This window comes from Zalophus californianus, chromosome 13, assembly GCF_009762305.2.
Source record: "Zalophus californianus isolate mZalCal1 chromosome 13, mZalCal1.pri.v2, whole genome shotgun sequence".
Taxonomy (NCBI): domain Eukaryota; kingdom Metazoa; phylum Chordata; class Mammalia; order Carnivora; family Otariidae; genus Zalophus; species Zalophus californianus.
In genome coordinates, this window is record NC_045607.1 from 84,113,962 (window position 1) to 84,137,265 (window position 23,304).

The following is a 23,304-nucleotide window of genomic DNA, read 5'->3' on the forward strand; positions in this document are numbered from 1 at the left end:
AGCAGGGCCATATTCCCTCTGGAGGTTCTATGGGAGAAGCCAGCCCTTGCTTCTTCCAGCTTCTGGATGCTTCCAGCACTGGCCCTCCTTGGCTGTTGAGAAACGAGGTTGAGAAACCTCTGCGTCCCGTATGAGGAACACTGTGATTCCAGGTAGGGCCCATATGGATTATCCAGGATGATCTGCTCATCTCAAAGTCCTTAAATTATTCACATCTGCAAAGACTTCCCCCCCCCCCCAAAATACGGTAACACAGGTTCCAGGGATTAATTAGGACATGGTTATTTTTGGAGAGCGATTTTTCAGCCTACCACTAGTAGATAACATCACTTCCATTTACCCATGAAGGAACTTAAAGTCATGTGCCCAAGGACCAATGTCTAACACTCGGTGGAGGTGGGATTTAAAGCCAGCTGTGTCCACCTCTGAAGCTCATTCTCTTAATATCACGCCACCTACAAAGGCTGAAGGACAGACCTTAAACCAGCAGGTCCCCACCTCTGAGGGGGGCCCATGGAATATCCACATGGGCTTTTAGCACTGCCAGTAAAAATCATGAAAGCACACATTTCCAGGACGTGAGGGTCTTGAGAATACTTCCATCATTTTCCTGACATAATCTAATGAACATTTCTTGTCCCCAAGGAGGGGTCTTCTTACCCAAAGAATTACTTGTAATCCTTGTATAAAACCGCCTATGGCTTTCTTCCAGAGTCCTAAGTAATATGCAACAGACTACAGCTTTAACTGCACAAGAAACTGTAGGATTTGTACATTCTTATGGACTGAAGCCCCAAGAAGGAAAGAGAAGGCAATCGCCCAGCCTAGTTCAAGAGAGAGGAAGGTAATGCCAACGAAGAGGGTGGGTCTATAGGTGGGTCAGTGCCGGGGTTTTCATAACCCCAGGAAGTGTTGACATTAAAAATACTGGGTTTGCAGCCATAAGGAAGGAAGGAAATACTGACACCTGCTACCACATGTATAAGCCTTGAGAACATATGCTAAGCAAAAGAAGCCAAACACCAAAGGACACATTGTGTGATTCCATTGCTATGAACTATCCAGAACAGTCAAATCCATAGAAACAAAAAGCAGATTAGTTGCCTAGGGCTACAGGGAGTAAGTACCAGGGAGTGACTGCTTAGGAACAGGTGGTTTTATTTTGGAGCGATGGAAATGTTTCAGAATTAGACGGTACTGGTTGCCGCGCTCTTTCGCTTTGCAGTGGTGAATCTGAGGTTGTGTGCAAGAATAAATAAATGGAGGCCCCTATGCTAAGCAAACTCCGGAGTCAACCATCCACTTCTTCACAATGTGAAGAATGTTAAACCATGCCCTGGGTTTAGATCCTGGAGTTCAGATCCTGGCCGAGAAATCAGGATTTACTTTATATGACCCTGGACAGGATTCACCTTCTACTACTCTCCTTGTTGGATTTTGACAAGGAGGCTTAAACAACTGGAGTCAGAAAAATTCAAGATTCGCTTTTTAATTTTTGCCAATAAACTATGAAATATTTGCTGTAAAAAAAAAAAAATAGTTACATCATGCCGACATCGACAGTTAGGCTATACCCCAAATCAACACTTTACCTCCTACGCTCCTAAAATAAGGTGCCTGTTTGCCTTTTCCTATAAAAGAGCCCAACGAGATAATAAAACGGAAGTGCTCAGTTACCTCTGGAGCACATCTGAAATGTAAGGCATTACCAGTAGTGTAAATAGCGATCGCCATCAGAAAGCCAGCATCAAGGGAAACACTGCCATGTTGCAGAGAATGCTGTGAAGACATGGCAGTAATCACCAACCGATGAAATCGGTGGTCTATACAGTAGCATAATCGACACACAGTAATTATGTAACCAACTGTCAACAGCTGCAGTTTCGATTGGATAATAACCAGACAGGCCACACCAGAAGAATGTGCACCCAGGAGATAAGATTCTCTCCTCCTGAAGCAAGTCTATGCATATGTCAGCACCCCAGAGACTGCCCCGATGGGCCTCGCAGGGAGGAAAACACGTCAAAGGAAGAACGTGAGGTTCTCAGGCTTGGGGCTAGGGTGAGGAAGGTCTGTGGAGTGACCGGGGAAAGAAGGAAAGAGAAGGCAATCGCCCAGCCTAGTTCAAGCCCGACACCTTCCTTCAAAATCTCGCTTCTACTTCTCCCCGGGGAGGAAGACCTTCCCATCAGCCATGGACTGCCAGCCATGCAGGCCAAGGACAGGGATGCACTGCTTTCTTAGCTGCTGCATCTGCAAGAAAAATGCTCTTGCTGTGCCCCATGCAAGACAGGTTCTGGGCTCTTCATTCCAAACCAAGCCTGAGCTGTTGTGGCCTCTACACAATTCAGAAGTGGTGCATCGGGCCACAGGCCCGGTCTGAGGCCAGAGGACAGCTGGGGCAACAGGAACAGCAGGGGAGACAGGAGAGGACCCGCCCAGGATGGAGCGGGGAGTGCTGAGCTCTGAGGCATGCTTGCCATTAACCCCTTCAGGGAGCCCACACCTAACTTCTTCTCCTTGGTGTACTTATCTGTAAAATGGGGGTAATGGCCCCACTCTGTTAGCCTTAAACAAAGTTCTTGTTGGAAGACAGTGAGAATGAATTAAAGTGAGAGTTGGGGGTGGTGGTGGCAGGGGGTAATGACGACTAGCAAAGTACACCCTAGAAGTTAATTAAGGCTCCTATCCGCGCTGCCTAAACTCTGCCTGAGCATCCCATGCAACCATGCCCAGCCCTCCAGTATTGAGAGTTAACGTGAAAGAAGAGATCCATCTGGGAAATCATAGCTTAAACAATGTTAACTTTTTAATTCATGCCTTCATTCATTTATTCAACAAATATTTAGTGGGCACCAATTAGGTACATGTTGCTGAACAGAACCAGGCATGGACTTTTCCTTCATGGGGCTTACACCCTGATGGGAGAGAAAGATCCTTAATAGTTTGTGTAATTTATATTTTGAAAATATATCTTCTAGAATATGTGCTATGAAGGAAATAAAGAGGAGCGGATGCAGTGGCAGAGCCTTGAGGGGTGATCTACTTAGGTGGGGGGGGGGGGACAAGAAAGCCTTTTCTGGGGCAGCAATATTTTAAGAATCCTGAAGGCTCAGAGGGAGCCAGCATTGCAGAGAAGGAGCAGGGAGCTGGGGAGGTACGGTGTGAGCACGGGCCGTAGGGCAGGAAGGTCAAGAGAGGAAGAGGCTAGAGCAAAGTGGGCAGGACGCCTGGAAGCCTCTTCTATGCTGTGTACCTTGTGAACCTCCAAGAGTGGGGCAGAGGATAAGTACTGGTTCTCAAAAAAGTATTCCAGGAGGGTGTCACGGACATGTCAACTAAGCCCCTATGATAAGACTGATATCCGATTCCAAGGGGAAATGCCAGGCCTAGATCCAATTCCTCACAGAACATAGCCCAAAACCAAGGGCACTGGTTTTGACCTCACCCACAGTGAGGGTGCAAAAGTCCCAGGCTTCTGGTGGCTAAGAGGAGGAATGATTGAATCAAGTCATCTGCAGTCTGGTCCTACAGTGGAGAACTAGGGAAGAGGTGGGCGTCCCTGCCCTCCCCCGCTCCAGCCCAGCAAGGGGCTTCAGCGGGACTAGCTGAGGAGCATGAGACTCCCACAATGTGGGAGACACCACCACCTAGCTGGTGATGTCCGCCCGAGAAATCTAAAGCTGGAGGTAGGCTGGCTGGATGCCGATGGACAAGCCAAAGGACCCAACTCTGACACTGGGATTAGCGTGTCATCCCCAAGTTTGTGGGGACATAGGATGCAGGAGTCTCTGCCAAGGCCCAGACATGGAATCATGCCAAGAGTGTATGTATGGGGTTCGATCAGGCTCCGCCGACCAAGGGCCAAGTGGACGGGGAGGGAACGCAGCAGAGGGGAGAACAAATGGACCAGTGGGCTTTCCAGAGACGGAGAAGGGAGGAGCAACAGCACTAGCGAGTCTACAGCAGCCAAACCAAGGTGGCTGGAAGGAAGAGGTCCCTAGAGACAGGGCGAGGGGAGATCTCTGAAGAGCCCCCAAAAGAGCTCCGTCAGAGCAAGATCCAAACCTAAAAACCCACCGCACAGAAACAGCTCTACTGTGTTACTGCCTGTCAATAAAAACGTTCCTAGGCCCCATCCGGTCCTTCCCATTCCTCCTGAACCCAGAAACAAGAGCTGCTGAGCGAGCGAGCGAGAGAGCATCCAAGCCACAGACCCTTCTCCCAGCCAGAGCCCGAGCTGGAGGAGCGGGGAGCAGTTAGAAACATGAATGAAGTTAGGAGCTTCGACTATTATGTGATTACTAGATTGCTAGACGTTTCAAGTATTTGACACATTAAAATGGGACTCTTGAAAATATAAGAGCAGTCAGGACAGTCACGTGATAGGTCTTCATTCAGAAACAGGGAAAATGGCTTTCTGGCTGAGTAACCTTTAATGGGAGAGTGGGGGATGGCGCTCAGGTTGTGTTTTGACAGTGTCCTATGAAGTCTGTCTGTTCGAGGCAAGTTACACACGGACCTTCCTCATGGCAGCACATTTCGTGGGAAACAGACTCTGTAAAAATGAGGTCCGTCAGGCTCCCCCCCTAACACAGCCATCCCCCACGGAACCAAGGAGAGCCTTCAGCCTCTGTAGTAACTGAGGCTAGTGGCCTCCTGCCCCCAGCAGACGTTCTCATCCGCCCCGTACCCTGCTCTTCTTCCAGAAACACAAAGGTGGTTTGGGCAGGGATTTCCATGACCAGGATCCACCACCACCCTCAGCTCTGATCCTCCTCGTGAAACAGGCTCCCATCGAGTTCCCAATTTCAAGCCTCATGAGTGTGGTCCTCAGATGTCATCCTGGGAGGATTCCTTCCGTGGGGATCCAGTTGAGAAGCCCAGAGCCTCAACTCCTACCCACCAGCGAACCCCAAAATACCAAGCACGGGATGGGAGCCTGAGTCCCTGCATTCACTCTCCCTTTGCCATACGGGTTATGAAAAGCACATCTCAGAGCGCAGAGCAGGCTAACCCGAGACAGGATGCATCTTCGGGCAACTCGCACTGTGGTGGGGCCAATGAGCTGTAGTCAACCAATGTAGCGTTATCATATTTCCGTGGGGTTTTGCCAGTTGACACATACTGGCTGAGACTCTACATCACTGGAAGTAATGCTCACCAAATCTATACCAGGTAAGAGAGATTCTTCTTCACTCATGAGCTCTACTTCTTATGGGAGCACATTTAAAACCGAGATCATTTTAAAAGATGTTTCGGGGCCTGCTGTCACTAGATTTTTCAGTTCGAAGGCAGGGACTGTGTCTCATCCACTTTTGTGTCCCCTGGGCCCTGGCATGGAATCTATGCACATAAGACGATTCAAAAATCCGATGGCTAATGAGTAAATGAGCAAATGAATGGATATCCTGGCTCACATTTTAAGCTAGATTCATGTGAATACTGTCATTAAATAAGTTAAAAGAAAGAGAGAGGCCTGTTACTCCTCATTGTTGACTACTCCATTCTAGTCCCTACAGATGATTTGTAGTATGTTTACTTGAAATCTTGTAATTGGATACTTCAGTGACATTTGATATAAAAGGTTCTCCTCAGGCTACTCCTTCTACAGAGTCTGAGAGCATGTCAACGGTCCGTTTACTCCCCATTGAGCAAGAGTGAAAAGCTCCATCATGGTCCATGACTCCATGCACAAGAATCAACTTTTCAGGTCTCTCAAAGCAAGTAACATAGATACATTTAAAAGAAGTAACTTTCACCTCTCTTGTGGAAGGACCTTTGGGGGCGAAGCAGTGAGAAGACAGGCTGGCTAGCACAGGGTTGGGAGGCATCAGGCACCAAAGAAGAAAGGTCACAAGATTCGGAGCTGGACAGGTCTGCAGTCACGTGCTGGCTCTGCTGGGCCCCATCTGTAAAATGGAGGCGATAATGCCTACCTCAAACAATCATTGTGAGGAGGACCAGGGAACATGTGGAGGCTCTGAGGAAAGTACCTGCCACGTGAGGGTGGCAGTTTCAATCAACAATACTTTTCTTACTGTTATCTACACATACAACAAACGACATACACCTACCTGCATTTTTAAGGATGATTGTATCTCTGGGTGGTTCACACCTCAAAGGGGTAGAGATCCACAACTCAGCTGTTTGGAACTTGGAATGCTCCTTCCCATAGAAACAATGCCATAAATCGCAGAATTTTAGAACTGGAAGGAGCCTCTAAGAGCATCTGTAAAAGTTCCCACTCAATGGACTATTTCCCACTACAGACACCCTGGTGTACGCAAGCCCGCCAAAACCAATATAACCCGCAACGCTGCTGAAATACGCAAACAAAAGAAAGTGATTTTAAAATAGTTGGTCACCGTTCACTTTCACAAGTTCTTCTCACCTGAACTAGATTATCTTCCAACTGGGAAGTTCACTGATGGAGGAAGTGGGGAGACGTACGTTTCTGACGTCTTATAATCTACACTGCCCCTCCCCACACCCGGCAACTGCCACAGAAAACTTCCAGTTATTACACGATAAGAACTTTCTCTGCAGAGTGAACAAAATGCAACAGGCCCGCGGAGGAGGGGGAGACCCATGGCGGAGGGAGGAGGGGTGTTAAAGGCAGCAAGAGGTGGGGTGGAGCAGGCTACAGGAAGGCAAGGCTTGATTACCAAGTTTCCCTCCATCTTCCCTTTGCCCAGCATCGGCCCTGTTTAACCTGGTTGTGCACAAAGAAAACTATCGGTGGACGTCGTCTGAGACCCCGATGGGTCCCGTGCACTGTCACCCTTACTCTGACCCCTGGCTATGCCCACCTGTCCCCCCTGCAGTGGGCGGCAAGAAGGCACGAAGCGCTCTGCGGTCTCCCTACTGCTTATTCTTTAGAATGCCAAGGCTGGTTATTTGTACTCACGCAGGATGTTTGCAAGCCAAGTGTGTTTAGCTTCGAGAGTGCCTGTAATGTGGTCTCCAGTATGGAAATTTCAAAAGAAACTGCATAATGATCAAGGCTATCTAGTTTTACATAAAAGCTCACAGCACTGCTCGGACAACATGAGGTAATACTCATGGTACGTTGTTAAATGAAACAAAAGCCACTTGACGCAAATGTACATATCGTATGACCCCAGTTGTGATTATACATACACACTGTTTTACCCATTCTTACGTGCATCTGGCTTTTTAAAAAAGTTTTTATTTATTTATTTGAAAGAGAGACAGAGCACAAGAAGGGGGAGGAGCAGAGGGAGAGGGAGAAGCAGACTCCTCAATGAGCAGGGAAGTCTGACGTGGGACTCGATCCCAGGACCCCGGGATCATGACCTGAGCTGAAGGCAGAGGCTCAACGGACTGAGCCACCCAGGAGCCCCTCTTACTTGTATCTATTTAGAATAAAGACTGGAAGGAAATACTTTAAAATATGAATAATTATTTTGCCTCTGTGATGGAAATACAGGTTATACATTTTTTCTTCATGATTTTCTGTACTTTCAAGTCTGGTGAAATGGGCAAGTAATTGTATAAGGAGAGGTGAAATGGCATTTAGGAATACTGATTAGAGGGGCGCCTGGTGGCTCAGTCAGTTAAATGGCTGCCTTCAGCTCAGGTCATGATCATGGGGTCCTGGGATCGAGCCCCACGTCGGGCTCCCTGCTCAGTGAGGAGTCTGCTGCTTCCTCTCCCTCTGCCCCTCTCCCTGCTCATGCGCTCTCTCTCAAATAAATAAATAAAATCTTTTAAAAAAGGAGTACTGATTAGATACTGTAAAGCAAAAATGTCTTTAGAAATGACCCAATTCCATATTTTTCCCAATCCCTCCCGATTATGAAGGTAAAACACCTCTGGACCCTCGGGTGACTTACGTACCTGAAGTCTTACAACTAGTCGACAACTGAGCCAACCCATAGCTTGAACTCAGATCGTGTGACATTTACGGCCTGGGCCCCTCCCATGATACCACAGAGTCCTAGAGTCAGGGACGAATGAACTTCGTAAGGAAATACTCCATAAGGAAAGGGCAAGTCTTACTGTGTACGCCTACACTACTTGCTAAATAAATATTTGCTGGCATTATATCATCGTTTTATGACATGCAAACAAGTCCGTTGCTAAAGCAGCGCTGGTGACTTTGTCACTGCCACTGAACCTGAGTCTGGGTTACAAAGGTTGTCCACCTGCATTGCAAAGGAGCTCACCTCCCGAGACTGTCAAGGTGAAACTTTATCAGCAGGCACCTCTAACCTTAAGCTGAGCATCTCTGTGACTACAGAGAAGAAATGGGCTATTCTGTCTTCTACTGTTGCTAACTACACACATTAACAGCCACTTAACCTCCATCCCGTGGCATCATGCTCTAGTAGAATGACTTGACATTTACCCAGCCCCAAGGCACGTATATAGAGAGTAGCCTGCAAACCTTCTTTAGAAGCAGCCCTACCTGAAAGGCTTTAAGTACTTCCTGTCTGTAAACATGAAGCTGGTTAGGAACAAAGCAGCATCTTCATCTGACAAAAGGATCAGTTCTACAATCTTGCACCTCTTAAGGAAGAAAATCCAGACACTTGATGCACACACGTGTCCAGAGCAGCCTGGGGCCACACAGGAGTGGCCTCCTAGTTCACTCTGCTTATCTCAAGCTGGCTGGGCTGGGAGAGCTTTCTAGACAAGGGGTGGGGAGGTGGCCTCCAAGGACAGAGGGGCAGAGGACGACTGGCCACAGGTGGCAAGTGAAAGACCTGTTTTTCAGATAAGCGAAGCGACTCCCCCCCGATCCCAACCACGGCGGGGAGCTCATTTCCTGCCCACGTGCTAACCAGAAACATAATACATGAACCCGAGATAGACTTACGGCAGGTGGACAGAGAGCAGGCAGGAGGCTGGACGATCGGGCAGTCGCCCTGCCACCCGGGCTGAGCAGTATTTAACTGAGACTTAGAACCTGAACTTAGCTGCAAAGCCTGGAGCATGCATAGGCAGGGCAGAGCTGGGAGTGCCTGAAATGAGCTGGAAAAATGCAAAAGTGCTGACCCCGGGAAGAATTCAAGGTAGAGGAAGCCCAAGGAGAAATTGGGGTAAGAGCAGGCTGAAAAGTACTGCGACCTGAGGGGGTGCACCCAGTCCTCCCACCGAAATGATTTTGGGATTGAGGGAAGGCCTGGGAGGAGGCTGAAATGTACATGTTTCCATGTAAGTGCAGAATTCTGAAATATTTTAAAGGTTACGGGAAAGAATGTCATGTGAAGTGGCCTCTCTTCTTTGCTCTGTCAAAACAGGAGCGCCCCAAATGAAGCAAGAACCCTATTGACGGAGCCCTTAAGCACCAACCTCAACCCTGAGAATTTAATCTAAGGAAATAAGACAAAAGAAGCAAAAGGCTAGCTTGTATGAAGGTGTACAATACATTACATTCCGTAAAAGCAAAAACACAAATACTAGATCATATTTGATGACTAACGATAGGGATAAATTTGACGAGGCAAGGGTAAGCTGAGGCACGTAAAATACGCTCAACTCCTTTCGAATTGATGACATGAAGATATATATGCGGGGAAATTACATGTGAAGTTTAAAAATTCAAAATTAAATGTTCACTACGGATACAACTAAATCAAAATGGTGGTGACCAGGACGGAGCTGGAGGAAGTCAGTGATCAAGAGCTCATGTGGACCAGAATGGTCTGGGGTAGCCTGATGGGAGGATGCAGATGCTGAAGGCAAGGCCCCCTTAGGTAAAGTCACGGAGAACTTTCTGGGCTGGTCAAAGAGAGGCTCCACCTCATTCTGAAATCCCAAGGGGTGGGCCGGAACCCTCAACAAGAACAGATGTTGGTCTTGGTTGGTTGAGCAAAAGGGGCTCAAGTGCAGTGCTCAATTAACCTTGGATTAAAGGGAAAATAAGTGGTCTCATAGGACCCTGAAGGAGGCAGATCTCAAAGAATTTGCAGATTTTGTATTTTTAAAAAAGACTTTATTTATTTGAGATAGAGAATGAGAGAGAGAGAGAGAGAGAGAGAGAGAGAGCGAGCGAGCGCGCGCGCGCGCGCATGAGAGTGGGGAGGGCCAAAGGGAGAAGCAGACTCCCCACTGAGCAGGGAGCCAAGGAGGGCACGTATTGTATGGAGCGCTGGGTGTTATACAAAAACAATCAATCGTGGATCACTACATCAAAAACTAACGAGGTACTGTATGGTGACTAACATAATAAAATAAAATTAAATGAAAAAAAGAACTTTCCCATTAAAAGAAAACTGAGCCCCTTTCACAGAGGGCCTGTAATGGTTTGTTTAATCCAGAAAAATCTGGAAGGTTCCATTTAGTCTAGAAATTTGGGCAACTAACTGAAGAGCAGGAGGACAAACTTGTAAATGCCTGAGGAGAACACGAGAGCGGGAATGGGGCAGGGTGATTAACGTCACCCCACCCGTTTCCTTCCCCAACTTTCAGATAAGAAAACTCACACCCAGAAAGGCGATGCCGACTGCTTGCCCAGGATGACAACTAAGCTAGTTTATGGTAGTGCCAGAGGAGGCACCCAGATCTTTGCCTCTCATTCGGGCAGTGTTTGCATTCTTCCATGCTCCCTTCTCCACCATATGTAGCCCTCAGCATTCTCCCACCATACAGGAATTAAACTTGAAACAACTGTTCTCACTAGGTAAGTATTAATTGCTTTTATTTTTAATGGGGGAAATTCAGGAACACCGTAAGAGGAGGAAAATCAACTGCAGTTTCACTTCTCAAAGCAACCTCGGTTTTTAAAAATTCTCATTATTTCTGTTAAATGTAGGGTTTGGGCCCATTTTCATAGTTGGCAAATATTTGTTTCATGGCATGAATATTTATTCTATAGGTTTAGCCAGCCCATTCAACTTTGTGTCGTCAGCCACATAAAATATAGGACTTTTTACGATTTTCATCCAAGTCCTTGGATCTTTCTTACGTGGGGGGCCGTGCTTAACATCTGAAGGCCCGCCACTGGGAACTTCTTTCTAAGCCGTCACTCAATCATTAACTGTGCTATGGCATATGAACAGACTCAGCTGTGAATGTTCTGGATTGTTCTGCCATCCTCCAGACACGTGAGAGGTTTCTGTCAAATGCTTCTGGGTCTATGGCTCTCCCTTCCAATCTAGAACACTTATCTAAAAAGGCAATGTGATAAATAGGTGACTACACGGTAGTAAATTTATGCTAGTTTCTAGGGATCAATGCCATCTCTTCTATGGGTTTTAAATCACTTACAAGATGGTAATTCGCAATTTTTGCAAGGGAACATTTCATACATCGACTGTGTCAGGAATTCAACTCTTTCAAACGTTGCACAGAACAACATTTGCATGTTTCTGGTCTTCTGGAACATCTCCCACTCTCCGAGATTTACTCAACGGTCATTGGCAGTGGCTCAAAGGTGCTATCTGCTATCTCCTTCAACACCCTTAGATATGATCTAGTATGGCCTAGAGATGTGAACTTATTCAGGTTACCTACATGTTCTTTCATTGTCTTCCACATCCCTCTTAATTAATCCCTTTTCATTTTGAAGATCATTGTTCTCTTTGCTGAGAACTGAAAGCAAAATAGTTCTGTATATGTCACGTATTAATGTCAGCCTTATGCTCTAATGCAATAGTCTGTCCCTGTCTCCATTCTTCTAGCTTCAGATACAGCTAAAAAGCAAAACAAACTAAAACGCTATTGTAAAATACGAAAAACATACCACACACCGTACACACTCAACCACGCACCTGCACATACACCAAAAAGATTCAACCTAACCAGTAAAGAAATTAATGCCGCTATGAAATGTCATCTTGTAGCAAGCCATGGAAACACACCTTTAAAAAGCACGCTGGTGAGTCGGTAGGGAAATGGACATACCCATTGGACTTATGATAATGTAACCGTGGTATCTGGAGAGCAAATACCTAAGATGTTTATGCCCTCTGGAAACCAGGAAACCTATACCTGACATGTTTATCTTAAGGGACACGTTCTGAAACAAATCTGAAATAAAAGAAGGTTCAGGTATACAAATACGTCTTTTGGGAATATCCTAATAGCCCCAAACTGGATACAGTTTAAATATCCAACATTGGGAATCGTTAAATGAACTACAAAACGCCAACTGTGATAGGCCAAATAATGCCTCCTCCCAAAGATGTCCAAGTCCTGATACCCAGAACGTGGGAGTATGCTGCTTTACGTGGTAAAAGGAACTTTGTAAACATGATGAGGCTAAGGATTTTGAGATGGGGAGATTATCCTGGATTATCCAAGTGGGCCCAATGCAGACACAACAGAAACAGAGGTTAGAGACTAAGAGATGAGATTTGAAGTTGCTATGCTACTGGCTTTAAAGACAGAGGAAAGGGTCCTACATCAAAGCACGTGGAGGCCTCCAGAAGCTGGAAAAGGCAAGAAAACATTCTTTCCTAGAGGCTTCAGAAGGGACACAGCCCTGCCAACACCTCAACTTTAGGAATTCGGACTTCCAGAACCATAAGAGAATAAATTTGCGTCCTTTTAAGCCACTAAATTTACGGTAAATCTTCACAGCAGCAACAGGGAATTGATACACTACTAGGCACCCACCAAAAGTGATCGAACAGAGGACCACAGAGCAACTGAAGAATACCAACATGCGCAGATGGGAAAATAGTATGCACAACAATTACTACTCTTGATACAAATACTTGATACAAATAGATCAAGATTCACAGAAACAGATGAAAATATACCAATAGACTAAAAGACCTTGTAACGGTCCCCCTGCTTTTGCCCTCGAGTTCTTAGCACCCAGGGTAGCCAGAGTGGTTCTTTTCAAAAATGAAATCAGATTACCTTACTCCTCTGCTCAAAACCCTCTAATAGGCAATTGTCTTCTCAAAGAAAAAGCTCAAGTCTCAAGAAGGATTTACAAAGCCCAGGTCCATGGCAGTGCATGGCCCTGGGAAGAGGCACTCAGACGTACTATACGTGACTGGCATCCGCACAAGTATGGGGTACCCCCCAGCCAGGCACGTGCTCCACGTAGGAACTCACTCCATCTCTCTGGCCTTCCCACCTGGTAGCATCAGCAAATAAGGAGGCGCGAAAACAAGCAAACAAAACTCCACAGGGATGGGGGAATGTTGAGGAATACAGGAGTGAACAGAGGGAGGAAACAAAGAAAGGGGCCAAAGCTGGAACAGTCTGAGCAAGAAAGTAAGGCAGTACTGGATTATAACTCAAAGTATAACCTAAAGGAGTCCACAGTGACATAAATGAGTGACTGAATAAACAAACGGGGGGAGAATAGACAAATCTCCCATGCAGAAGAAGTCCACATAATTCTGTGTGCGTTTTTCTAAGACTTTAAGTAATCTCTACCCAATGTGGGGCTTGAAGTCTGGCCCCGAGATCAAGAGTCGTATGCTCCACCAACTAAGCCAGCCAGGCGCCCCAGAATTCCACGTAATTCTTACAGATACTCCTCCTTCAAGGAAGAGGACTGTAACTCCCTACTCTTAAAGTGTGGGCTGCACATAGTGACTTCCTTCCAAAGAGGACAGTCTGGAAAAGGGGAGGAAAGAAAGGGTAATGCTATAGTGGAGAAATCTGACAAACACCGCTTCACCCGGGTAATCAAGATCAACATCAGCAGTGATGTCACGTTAATAGCATATGTAATCCTGATACAGTGTGATGAGAATGGCATATTATCTCCCTGAAACACATTACCCCCATCTAATCATGAGAAAACATTCAACAAATCCCCATTGAGAGACATCCTGTAACACACCGGACAGTAATTCTCCAAACTGTCAAGGTCATCAAAAACAAGGACAATCTGAGAAATTGTTCACAATTACTACGGACCTAGGGAGACGTGACAACTAAATGTAATGTAGTATCCTAGATGTGACCCTGGAACAAAAAAAGGGCAATAGGGAAAACAGCAAATGTGAATAAAGTATGGACTTCAGTCAATAATACCATATAGATGTTGGTTCATGAACTGGGATGAATGTACCATGCTAATGTAAGATAATGACAAAGGAAAAATGAGTGTTTCCCATGCTCTGTACTATATTCTCGAGAATTCTCTAAATCTAAAAAAGTTCTAAAATATTTGTTAAAAATAATTCCAACACCTCATCCACATTGTCTTCAAAGGTTCCTCCCTCTGACATATCATACACTAATTTTTCCTGAGTGGTTGGCGGTAAGTCCAATGTGGCAACTTCCTCGGTTGTATTCTGTGAAGTGACCCAAAAAAGCCAAAAGGTATTGGACTTTATTTTTAGGCCACTTAGCCACCCAGCAGAAGCTGGGGCAGTCATCTGTTGCTTCTTCCAGTTACGCAGTGTCAACAAAATACCAACAGCCTCAGCCTCCAACTGTCTAGTTAGCAGAAGGTTCCCACAACAATCAAACCAATGGGCTTTCCCCTCTCCCCCTTTTTAATCTCGCCCAATGCTCTGTACAATGGCTTCTCCATCAGATTCTAGCTTGCGGATAAGCATGTTCTTCCTTGTTCGTCACTCCGGTTTCTCCTCTTGCCTTCCGTAGACTGCAGAGACATTCTCATCCCTTTGTCTCAGGGCATTTGAACAGGAAGCCAAGGGAGCAGGTACCAGTCAGCACATTAAAAAATTCTATTCGGGAGAAAAGGGGTAGGATCTTCTCTACCCAGCGTACTTGCCACATTCCGGACTCACCTGCCGGCTACCCACCAGTCCTCAGTGAACAAGTTCTTAACCAAGCCACAGAGATATGGGGGGGTGTAGCTCTGAGCCTGTGCTCTTGTCGTCCTTCCCTCGCATCTGGAACATTTCTCCATTCTCTTGTTTATTCCAGCTGCAGGACTCCGGCGTGCCTCCCACACGGGAGTGATGTTTCCCTTCTCCGCACTCTCAGAAACCCCATCTTATTCTGCACTCCCAGCCCCACTGACTGTGTTTCATGAGCTTATCTCCCCAACTCCACGTAAGTTCCTTAATGCGATGAACTCATCTGTTTTCTGTATAACCTTTGCACACTGATCATTCTAACTGTCCATTAAACATGAGCAAATATTTGAGTGCCTCCCATAGACGCCTCTCATAGACTCCATTCCTACAACAACTCAATGAGGTAGGCACACAATTACTCCCATTGTACAGCCCAAAACGCTGAGGAATAAAGCAGTTGAGTGGCTTTCCCAGGGTCACACGGAAGTTACAGAGACAGAATGTGAAGCGAAATTCATACTCTTATAACCACAGCACATCCCACTGCCTCCTTACCAGTTGAATGATCCCTTACAGAGTCTAGGTGTTTTAATAAGTGGTGATCTCAGAAGGAAAGTTAAAAATCCTTGGTCTAGCGGCCCCAAACTGACTGAGAAAATTTTTATTCAGTTGTTCCCCCCCCAAAACCTAAAAGTCACACAGAGTTTGTGTACAACATAGACAACAGGACTTAAGGAAGACAGGGTTTATAAAAATTTCTTGAGGAAGCACCGAGGTTAGCCATCATTCTTCACATGTTGACCAGTTAGGAGGACTGACAGACACCGGCTGAACAAATGGAGAAAAATAAAATATGCACATCTGGACAGTTTAGACTGCAACACCAGGCCAGCTCATACGCTTTGAGGACACTGGGCAGAGACAAGGCATCGCGCCAGAGGAGTGACCAGTACCCAGCACCATACCGTGTGAGCACGTACAACATACAGCAAGGTTCTCTTCAGCCATCTGCTTCTCATTTCCCACTGGCAATTTTGTGGTTGGATGATCAGCTTCTTAGATGATTTCTAAAAATAAGCTACCACCAATTTAATTACCCAACTACATGAGTATTTGCAGTCACCTTGTGGCCTACACCAAAATTAAACACCCTTCCTTTCTATCACAAGGAAGAAGGGGCTGACCTCCTCAGCAGGTGCAAAGCATCAAAACTGGTGCAAGGCTCCCATTTCTCCATCATCATCACCAGCAGCACCACCAGACGAGGAGCGTAAAGAACATGTGCACCCCGAGCAGGCAAGCACTCACTGGTAACGCCCACTCCACACCACCAACACGTACCACCAGGCTTTGCCAAAGGGGCAGGCGAATCTCTCTGCTCTGCGGCGTTCTTGACGTCTTTCTCCATACCAGCTGCATCTTAACTCAGCTCTCCCGGAGAGCCTTGCCCAGGAAAAACACGGACCTTCCTATACCTGCTAGATGTGTTCATTCTTTTCTTTAGGCCCCACTATTTTCTGCTTACCAGACCCAACTGTCTGGGTTTAGCTATCAGACTTGAGACCAGCGCCTCCTCTTCTGATGTCCTTTTCTCAAACAGGAGGTGGCCATAGTTCTGAGTTTCTGAACAAATATGAATGAGAAATGAGACATACCATCACTGATCCCCAGGTGGACTGAAGGTATTTCTGACTAGCAAAGCCCAAGTTAGAAATGGTAAGGGAGGGGCGCCTGGGTGGCTCAGTCCTTAAGTGGCTGCCTTCGGCTCAGGTCATGATCCCAGGGTCCTGGGATGGAGCCTCGCATCGGGCTCCCTGCTCAGCGGGAGGCCTGCTTCTCCCTCTCCCACTCCCCCTACTTGTGTTCCCTCTCTCACTCTCTCTGTCAAATAAATAAAATCTTAAAAAAAAAAAAAGGTAAGGAAATGAATCTCCTTTGAATCCCAAATAAGCCCAAACCCAAATGATTAGTTTCAGACACTCTTGAACCACACCACGCGACAAACAAACAAAATTGATTCATGTAACTCAAACAGTCAGCATGATTTTGGACTAAAGAGAATTGTTTTGGACAAAGTTTTATTTATTAGAAAATGAACACGAGACCCTAATTCCCTCAAGGAACTTACAGTCCAGCCAGGCAGATAAGACATGACTGCAAATAACTGAAAATACACACTCAAGAGTGCTAGGTCCATAAAAGAAGTATAAATAAAATATTACCTCCTCCACCTATTTATTACAATGTCACGAGAAAGATTTCAAGAGCTTCTAGAAGCAACTCTACCTTGGACTGGTTCAAGCATAGGAGCCCCGCAAGCGGAGGACAAGCCAGAAGTTGCCAGAAGCCAGCTCGCTCCTTTCTTAGTCTCCTTGCATCCATATTTAGAACTTTTTTAGATTTAGAGAATTCTCGAGAATATAGTGATAAAAAGAGTTGCAATCTGTTTATTATGAAATACTTCCTGAAATACTGTGAAGAATAGGCCACTTTGCAAAGGCAAAGAGCATAACTCAAACATGTTAATGCTTTTTGAAGTGTGGCTCTCTCACTGAGCAATTTCACAGCATGGGTAAGACTTGTGCACCAGCCTGGTCTTCAGATCTGGAGAGAGCAGCTAGCAGACGGGCAACCTCCAAGCCTTACTTTGGAGCCGGGAGGCTGGCTTGACCCCAACCCCCACCACCCTCAACATTGTTGCCACCATTCTTTCAACTGCATTATCTTCCCCTAATTCACAGTGCCCGGCTCCACTAATCTATTTAAATTCCTCGAGGGCAAGGCCCACTCATTCCTTTTGCAATTCCCTCCCCACCCCACCCCCACTCTCAATGTTATCCCCTTTGCCCTCAGCTTAAGATCTGTTATAAAAAGCACATAAAGAGTGAAACGAAGTAATATTTACCTAGTTCCTACTGCCCATCTTCCTTTATTTCAGCTAATTTTCTCAAAAACCCACCGAAGTGGGCAACATTAGTCTCATTTTAGAGGCTGTTCTTTACTGGGAAGACAAGGGAGTTGGTTCATCTTGGATCCCTGTCCATTGTACACAATGCAATGTCAGGTGCAAACCTCTCCTCACTTTCCCCTGCAAAATGGACACATTCCATCCAGACATGAGAAGTATCAGAAATCCTACAGGTGGGACAGATACTCATAAACCAATGCTAAACTGAAACACTGCAACTTTCAGACATCAAGAGTTAGTCTAGAACAGCCTTGAAGATTCTAAAGCAGCACTCATACATGACACATGACCCTTGAAACTAAATTATCGCACATATTCAAAAGGGTCCATAGACTTGGGCTAAAGGTAACTTTCCTTAACAGGAATGGCCATGGAGGTAATATCTGTTCACCTGTTAATGATTGAAGAATAAATAAGAAGGAGTAGCTTCTAACTAAGATTGTAAAGGAAGTGGCCAAGTCTCACCCCCTTCTCAGGGATAATTCTCATGAACAAAGGAGATAAACTGGAGGAACACTGTAAATTCCAAACAATCAAGAAATCCATGATCCCTTTCCTGCTTCCCTTCTGGCTGATCTGTATTCGTATTTAGTGTATATATAAAATGGGTAGGACCCATTTTAAGCACCCACTAAAATCCTTGGAATTTATTGTCAGTTCCAGTACACCTGATGTGACAAGCACAAGAGTTTTATTTCTCAACATAATCCAGGTCAAATTCCATTCCAATGACTCCTGTGAGCTTCCTGAAATTCTCTGCTTTTCCTCGAGTTTAGTTGTCTATCATCGTACTTAAAAAGTGCAATATTGGTTAACAATTGAGAAATTTGTTTTCTATGTAAAGAATTTAAAAATGTAATTGGATATGGGCTATTATACTAGATCTAAAACCTTCTTTTAAGAAATTTTTTAATCCAAAAGTAAATCTCATCTTCTGAAATGGCTCATTTTTTAGGAACCGATACGAGTCCCAGTTAGGCTTGCGGGGTATTTCTTCAGTTGTCCTATCCTCACCTTTATGTTTTTTGGGTTTTTTTTTTTTTAAGATTTTATTTATTTGACAGAGAGAGACAGCGAGAGAGGGAACGCAAACAGAGGGATTGGGAGAGGGAGAGAAGGTTCCCCGCTGAGCAGGGAGCCCGATGTGGGGCTCGATCCCAGGACCCTGGGATCATGACCTGAGCCGACTGAGCCACCCAGATGCCCCAATAATAGTGTATTGTTATGAGCTATTATAGCTTGTCTAATCATTTCCCCTAATGTTAGATAACAATGTAGTCTTTCATTATTAAAAGTAACAATGTTCTAACGAGATTTGTTTTCCTACTTTTTACCCCTGCCAAGAGAAATTACTGAATCAAAGGGTACGTTCATTATAATGGCTTTTGTTAAATAATTTTGTTGCCCCTTCAGGAAATATGTACCCATGTGAATGTTACCAATCATGTGCAATTATTTCCAATTCTACACAGTCACACCAACATTGTAACTTACCATTTTATTTTTTTAAGATTTCCTTATTTATTTATTTGATAGAGAGACAGCGAGAAAGGGAACACAAGCAGGGGGAGTGGGAGAGGGAGAAGCAGGCTTCCCGCTGAGCAGGGAGCCCGATGCAGGGCTCCATTCCAGGACCCTGGGACCATGACCTGAGCCGAAGGCAGACGCTTAACGACTGAGCCACCCAGGCGCCCTGTAACTTACCATTTTTTTTAAATTTTTTTTTACATGTTTTATTTATTTATTCATGAGAGTCAGAGAGAGAGAGAGAGAGAGAGAGAGAGAAGCAGAGGCAGAGGGAGAGGGAGAAGCAGGCTCCCCACAGAGCAGGGAGCCCGATGCAGGACTCGATCCCAGGACTCTGGGATCATGACCTGAGCCGAAGGCAGATGCTTAACCATCTGAGCCACCCAGGCGCCCACCATTTTATTTTTTTTTTAAACCTCAGTTTACCTTAGGTTGCATTTCTTTCATCGTTACCATGTTTGGTTCTTTTTGCACACACTGGTCTTTCTGATGTGTAAAACTGACAGTATTTAACCTTTAGCCATTTATCCAAATAAAGACGGGTTGTAACATAATACTATCCGTGCCTTATATATTATGGATACTAACCTTGTGTGTGTGTAGATATATTTTCCGTATTTCATAGGTGTTTTAAAAATTCTTATTTTATTGGCTCTAATTTCTTAAAACAACTGAATATGTTAAGATTTTACCTTCCTTTTATATTTTGGAAGATAAATTAGACTGGAGATTTTACTATTTCCCGGAAATAAACCAAAATATACTTTGTTCTAAATGATCAAAATTAAGGATTTACTCTTCCTCTTCAATAACTATTTAAAAAATCAGAAATGCAAATCATATCATCATCTCAATCAGAAATGAAACAGTATTTCTGTTTCTGATGCTAAGAGAAATACAAGAGATCCTAAGAGACTACAAAAAACAATTTTATGCTAACAAACTGGGCAACCTAAAAAATTAAATAAAATTACAAGCCAATATTCCTGATGAACGTAGATGCAAAATTCTTCAAAAAAATTAGCAAACCCATTTCAACAATACAGTAAAAAGATTATATACCATGATCAAGTGGGATTTATTCCAGGGATGCAAGGATGGTTCAACATCCACAGATCAGGCACTGTGATACACCACATTAACAAAATGAAAGATTAAAATCCTATCATCATAATAGATGCAGATATCAGAAAAGGCATTTGACAAAATTGAGCATCCATTTATGATTAAAAACTTCCAAAGTGGGTTTAGAGGAAACAGACCTCCATATAATAAAGGCCATATATGACAAGCCCACAGCTAACATCATATTCAACAATGAGAAGCTGAAAGATTCTACTCTAAGATCAGGAACAGGACAAGGATACAGACTCCTGCCACTTTCATTCTATATAGTATTGGAAGCCCTAACCACAGCAATTTGGCAAGAAAAAGAGACATAAGACATCCAAATCGAAAAGAAAGAAGTAAAGCTGTCAACTTTTTGCAGATGATATAGTATTATGTAAATAAAACTCTGAAGATTCCATCAAAAAACTGTTAGCACTAACAAATGAATTAAACTGCAAAATGCAAATCAATACACAAAATTGATACAGTTTCTGTACACTAATACTGAACACTAAGAAAGAGAGCTTAAGAAAACAATCCCATTTATAACCGTATTAAAAAAACACCTAGGACTAATTAAACCAAGGAAATGAAAGACCTCTATACTGAAAACTACAAGACCTTAATGAGAGAATCTGAAGAAGACACAAATAAATGGAAAGATATTCTGTGCTCACTGACTGCAAGAATATTGTTAAAACGTTCATATTACCCAAAGCAATATACAGATTCAATGTAATCCCCATTAAAATTCCAATGGCATTTTTCACAGACCTAGAACAATTCTAAAATTTGTATGGAACCATAACAAACTTCAAGTAGCCGAAGCAATTTTGAGAAAGAAGAACAAAGTTGGAAACATTGTGCTTCCTGATTTCAAACTGTACTACAAAGCTACTGTAACAAAAAACAGTATCCTATTGGTATAACGGTAGACAGATCAATGGAACAGAACAGAGAGCCCAGAATTAAACCCAGGCATATGTGGTCAATTAATTTACAATGAAGGATCCAAGAATATACTATGAAGAAAGGATAGTCTCTTCAATAAATGAGGCTGGGAAAACTGGACAGCTACATGCAGAAGAATGAAACTGGACCCCTTTCTTACACCATACACAAAAATTAACTCAAAATGGATTAAATACTTGAACGTAAGGCCTAAAAACATAGAACTCCTAAGAAGAAAACAAAGGCAGCAAGCTCCTTGATACAGGTCTTGGCAAAAAAAATTTTTTTTTAATTTGACACCAAAAGCAAAAGCAACAGAAGCAAAAACAAACAAGTGGGACCACCTCAAGCTAAAAGCTTCTCCACAGCATTGGAAACTATCCACAAAATAAAAAGGCAGCCTACCAAATGGGAGAAGGTATTTGCAAATCATCTATCAAATATGGGGCTAACATTCAAAGTATATGAAGAACTCCTACAACCCAATATAATAATAATCCAATTAAAAATGGGCAGACGATCTGACCATTTTTCCAAAGATAGCCAATAGGTCCATGGAAAGATGCTCAACATCACTCATCATCAGGGAAATGCAAATCATGAGATATCCCCTCATACCTGTCAGAATGGCCAGTATCAAAAGGCAAGAAAACAGGGGTTGGTGAGGATGTGGAGAAAAAGGGAACCCTTGTGTACTGGTGGTAGGAATGTAAATTGGCCTAATTACTGTTTCTTCAAAAACTTAAAAATAGAACTACTATATGATCCAGCAATTCCACTTCTGGATATTTAACTGAAGAAAACAAAAACATGAATTCAAACAGGTGTATGCACCTCCATGTTCACCGCAGCATTATTTACAGTACCCAAGATACAGAAACAACCTAAGCATCTACCAGTGAATGAATCAATAAAGAAACTGTGATACACACATACCCTGGAATATTATTCAGCTGTAGAAAAGAATGAAATCTTGTCGTGTGTGACAACACGGGTGTACCTCAAGGGCACTGTGCTAAGAGAAATAACTCAGATGGAGAAAGACAAACATGGTAAGATTTCATTTATACATGAAACCTAGAAAACAAAACAGAAATAGACTCACAAATACAGAGAACTGATGGCTGTCAGAGAGGAAGGAGGTAGGGATGGGCAAAATAAGTCAAGGGGATCGAGAAGTATAAACTTCCAGTTATAAAACAAGTAAGTCAGGGGGATATAAAGTAGAGCCTAAGGAATATAGTCAATAATACTGTCACAACTTTGTATGGTATCAGGTGGTAACTAGACTTATTGTGGCGACCATTCTGTAATGTATACAAATGTTGAATCACTACGTTATATGCCTAAAACTAATATAATACTGTATGTCAACTATACTTCAATAAAAATAAATTAAGTAAAAAAATACAGCAAAGCAGTGATTTAGCACTAATGAGTATTGATTACAGATAGGAAGTGTGTTAATTGAGTGAGCTGGTAAATTGGTTGCTAAGGTAACATCTCGATTGGAATAAAATCATCACCACAGAAAGTGCACACTGTATCTGGATAACGACCAGAGGTGCAGGAGACTCCTTCATGTTTTGGAGCAAGAATATGAAACATTAAAACACTGGGAAGTACTGGAGAAGGGAAGTTTAAAGTCTTTCCTTCCACCAAGGCTAATTCCTTCCTACCAAGAGGGTATTTGCACTTGAGCTTGGGAACAAAAGCCTCTCTCTTCTTTGGACCTTACTGTACAGCAATATCCGGGAGGGAGACCTGGGACACCTCTCTGTGGTAAGTGGGCACATCACCATCTTCCCACTGGAAATGGCGGATGTGAGAGAAAGGAACTACTTTCCTGAGATTTAAAAGAAAAGCCAAGCTTTATTTGCACTGAAGTTGGTAACAGCTGAGCTTAAGAGAAAGATGACAGTGTACGCCTAAGGGTTATATTTCTTTACATTTTGTTCTATACTAGAGCATATTAAATGGTGAAAATAAGCCACTGGAAAGTTTGGGGCAAAACTGATTATCCCAATCTAGCAACTATTC

At 44.0% G+C, this 23,304-nt stretch overlaps 1 protein-coding gene across 5 annotated transcripts in view; it reads right to left on the minus strand.

The window, feature by feature from the left end:
- PIP5K1B (phosphatidylinositol-4-phosphate 5-kinase type 1 beta) overlaps positions 1–23,304 on the minus strand; it is a 295,362-nt gene that overhangs the window by 251,961 nt on the left and 20,097 nt on the right. The window contains exon 2 of one of the 5 annotated variants that reach the window (XM_027615109.2): positions 5,763–5,912. The exons of the other annotated variants lie outside the window; for them this stretch is intronic. The gene's annotated coding sequence lies outside the window, so the exon portion shown is untranslated. The remainder of the gene's footprint in view (positions 1–5,762; positions 5,913–23,304) is intronic. 5 annotated transcript variants of the gene reach the window in all.